Source organism: Artibeus jamaicensis, unplaced genomic scaffold, assembly GCF_021234435.1.
Source record: "Artibeus jamaicensis isolate MK-2021 breed Jamaican fruit bat unplaced genomic scaffold, CSHL_Jam_final contig_391, whole genome shotgun sequence".
Taxonomy (NCBI): Eukaryota; Metazoa; Chordata; class Mammalia; order Chiroptera; family Phyllostomidae; genus Artibeus; species Artibeus jamaicensis.
This window is the reverse complement of record NW_026521814.1, coordinates 9,422,720-9,427,204: the sequence shown is the minus strand read 5'-3', so window position 1 is coordinate 9,427,204 and position 4,485 is coordinate 9,422,720.

Here is a 4,485-nt window from a genome sequence, read left to right as displayed (position 1 = left end):
CAACAGTATCTGAGGCTGACAGTTTAACTGCAGCCTCGCCAATGGTATGGCATGAAATGACAATGTCTTAAAGTACATTCCTTTGATTACTGGCAATCCTGCGTATTTCTCCCTTTGTGACTGCATGTTATCTCCTGTGAATTATCTCATTGTGCCCTTTCCCACGTACCTGGCTATGCAACCACTGATAAGTCATTTAATCTCTCTGTGGCTCCGTTTTCTCATCTGTAAACAGGATAATAACCCATTGATGGAGTTGTTGTAAGGATTGAATGGATTTCTAAATATAAAGCATCTGTAATAGTACCTGACACATGGAAAACCTGCCCCCCAAAATGCTGAAGTTAGTAGTAACACTACTATTAGTTATCTAATAGGATATTAGTAATTTTTCTTTTTTAAAAAAGATTTTATTTATTTATTTTTAGAGAGAGGGGAAGGGAGAGAAAAAGAGAGGGTAAAATGTCAATGTGTGAGAGAAACACTGATCAGCTGCCTCTTGCATACCCGCCACTGGGGACTTGGCCCAAAACCCAGGCATGTGTCCTGACCAGAAACCAAACCAGCAACCTTTCAGTTCACAGGCTAGTGCTCAATCCACCGAGGCACACCAGCCAGGACTCTTTATAATTTATATGATTTCTTTTAGTCCTTATATAAATGCATACATATCTTTGATTAAGTTTTAAGAGAGCTCTTCCTATGTTACAGATGTGATTTCTTTGGTCACTGGTTTGGTATAACGTTTTCTCCAGATTGTTGTTTTAATTTTGGTATTTGTTTTGCATATGTATGATGATACCCCTGTACACCTAAGCGTGTGACTATGTACTCTCACAAGTCCAGAAACACGGAGTCTGTGTGAAAGGGGAAGCTCATAAAAATGTTGATGGCAGACAGTGCTCAGAACGATACACCCAGCTCTGTTGAAAAACTGTTCAACCAAGTCATTTAGAAAAACAATTAAACAAAACCAAAGTCAAACTATATGCATACACTCAAAAGCCAAAAACAAAAACAGACCATGTATATACACACACATCTATTACAAGTAAATGAAACTACAGATGTTTTAAGCCAGAGAGATGAAAGTAAGTTAGATGCACACCATGGAAATTTTTCTTTAAGAGTAACTGATTCTTTGTGCAAAATCATTGCCTGACTCCTGGCATAGAGAAGTCTAACTCTGACTACTTGGTAGGAAAACAAAAAGGTGGTATCAACCAATTGCCTCTGAGAGTGAAAGAACTCACAGAGTTCACATCACACACAGCTCCGAAGGGTCGAGTCAGTAGTGCTCAAGATGAAAGTCAGGTGAAAGGGACTTCCTGTCAAGATGGAGGTGTAGGTAAACACGGTTTGTCTCCTCTCACAACCACAGCAAAAATTGCAACTAAATTGCAAAACAAATACCACCCAGAATTGTCAGAAAATTGAGCTGTATAGAAGTCTGACAACCATGGCATTAAAGAAGTCACATTCATCCAGACGAGTAGGATACACAGAGACACACAGACGTGGAGGTGTGGAATGGGTGGTCCTACACCCACATGTGGTGGATAAAAGTCAGGAGGGGTACCTCCAGAGCGAGGGATCCCAGCCCCACACCAGACCACCCAGCCCAGGGTTCCAGTGCCAAGAAGATAAGCCTCCATAACTTCTGCTGTAAAAACCAGTCGGGGTTGGAACAGGGATGGCGGAAGAAACCGGGATTCCCAGGTGTCTCCTCTTAAAGTTCTCACAACGGACGTAGGACTTACAAAGACTCACTCTTTCTGGGCTCCAGCACCTGGGCAGAAGCTCGAAGGGCACCAGTGGTATACAAGGAAAAAATTAAGTGTCTGGCCTCACAGCAAGTGCTGGGGAACAGCTTCCTCCTGGACAAAAGTCCAGAGACCAGGCAGCCACATTGTTCCCTCTCTGAGCCTTCCCCACACAGAGCCACAGAGCAATCACACCATATGGAGACCTTCGCAACCTGGTTCACACAGGTTGCCCTACCATGGCAGTTACCTAGTGCTCTGCCCCATCCAACTTACAGGTGCATTTTTCTAAATGCTACTGAGCCAGGGAGTCAAAGCAGCTGTACCTAATACATAGAAACAAAACACAGGGAGGCTGCCAAAATTTAATTATCAGATGAAATGTTAAAGGGACTTATTTAAGAAAAAGAAGACAATCAAAACCACAAACATTAAAATGGCAATAAATTCACAAATTATTAACAATTGAATCTAAAAATAAACTAAGCAAAAAAGCAGAACAGAAACAGAATCATAGATATGGAGATCATTTGGAGGGTTATCAGTTGGAAGGGGGGAAAGAGGAAGTTTGGGGGAAGATGAAGAAATTAAGAAGTACAAATTATTAGGTCCAGAATAGAAGGGGGTATGTTAAGAACAGTATAGGAAATGGAGAAGCCAAATGACTTATGCATGACCCATGGACATGAACTAAGGGGGAGAATGCTGGAGAGAATGGGGGTTACCAGACAGAGGGGGGCAAAATTTGGACAGCTGTAATAGCATACTCAATAAAATATATATTTTTAAAAAGACCGAAGTTAATCATCATACAGTGAGTGGATTGAAAGTTTTAAGAGCAATAAATTAAATATCATGAGTAATGGGAGGAAGTGAAGAAGCCCACTGCCGTGATGAGGACTGGAAGCTATTTAAACTGGGTAACGCAGTATGTGTTTTGGTTCTGAGAAAACAGAAGTTGAACTTTTGAGTAGTAATCAAGGACTTGGTTTCAAAGTATTTGCAAATAGTGCTGGTATGGAGAACAGATGCTGACATAATTGCCAATGGGAATCACAATGTGATAGTTGGAGTGAGAGACTGAAAGAAACCACAGGGAATTTTTGTGGAAAGCTCGGCATTGAAAATGATTTATGGTTGCTTTAAGAAGGAGACAAGGAAAAGAAGGCTACAGCGCATACCATCTGACTGCTGTAGACAAGGATGTAAACAGCCATCGCTCTCCAACCTCCTAGAAATTGGAGCTCTGCGCACACAGAAAGGCACCAGAATGTTTGCCTGAGTTAAGTGCACACTTCTTTTTTAGAATCTAAGAATAGTCATTCTCCTTTCCTTCCCCATTACTGTTTGGATATCCTTAAAAATTCCTGCCAGCTAGAAAGCAACATGCAGTCACCCAAAGAGATGTGTAGGGCACTTGATTACTTCCCAAGGAGGATCAGAGGAACCTCGCATATGGCCCTCAGCTTATAAGGTGACATCTCTATTTTGTTACTGTTGTTATGTGTCAAGTACTTTTATTCTAGACACAGAAATTGGGGGATTCAGGAGAGTCAAGTGAGTCTTCCAAAAATACCTAACGATGTATGCTGAGAAGGTAGGTCGAGGTAGGACAGATGAGACCATTCCTGAATGTCATTTAAGTTATCTCTTCCCTTCAAAGGGCAAAGCACCAGCAGTGCCTCTCAGACAGGAAGCAAGAACTTGAGCTGTTTTATATAGAGAGTGTGCATTTTCAAGTGGGAAAAGACAGGCATACTTGGCTAAAGGCAGTGGGATTTACATGTGAGAAACAGAATTAGGGATGTTGATGCTGGGCCTTAAGTCCTCAGAACCACTAGAGAAATGAGGCTCATAAAGACAAGTGATGAAAAATAACAACAATAGAAGCATCTCCAAAGTGTAGGAACAATGAGTTTTAATATCTGTCCAGTGACAACACTTACTGAATAGCAAAAGAAATAGATGAGATGAGGAAAGTTAAGCTGGGCTTCATGCCCAGGAACCTTTGCCAACTAAGCCAATCAGTGACCAGATTTACGTTAACTTGGGGAAGCAGATCCGGGTTCTCTCAATGTGTCTGATTATAGGCATTCTCCTCATATACATATCTCACCAGCACCCACTCTTTATTTCCAAGTTGAGTTTCCTTTGAAAACTTCTCATCTCAGAGTCTGTGCTAAGACTGCAGAGATCTATCCAAATTTGGACCAGAATAACCAGGGAGATCCAAGTCCACGCGAGGTAGTCAGGATGTGCCCCTCGGGTGTGGAGTCAGAGAAGAGCTGGTGTAACCAGGACAGATGGAAAGGTGAGGAGTCTCTGTGTGCCTGCATCGTCCTTTCCACTTGTGTTTTCTTGGCAGAGTCCTACTAAACATTCAGGATCCACTCAGATGTTGCTTATTACCTCCTGTAAATCTCACCGGTGGAAAGAGCTCCACTTCCATAGCATCTGGTGCATGGCACTGACTATGCATTTGGTACGCACATTGTTTTGTAATGGTTTGCTTGTCCAGCGTCATGACTGGACCACTGACTCCATGATGGTAGGAACAGCATCTCTTCTCTGTCTCCCCAGCCTTAACACAGCACCCAGAGCTGCCTTGTCCAGCACAGTAGCCACCAACTACATTAGACATTTGCGATGTGACCGGCTCAAATTGAGACATGCTGCAAGTGTAAAATACATATCACATTTTGATGTATGAATAAAAGAATGT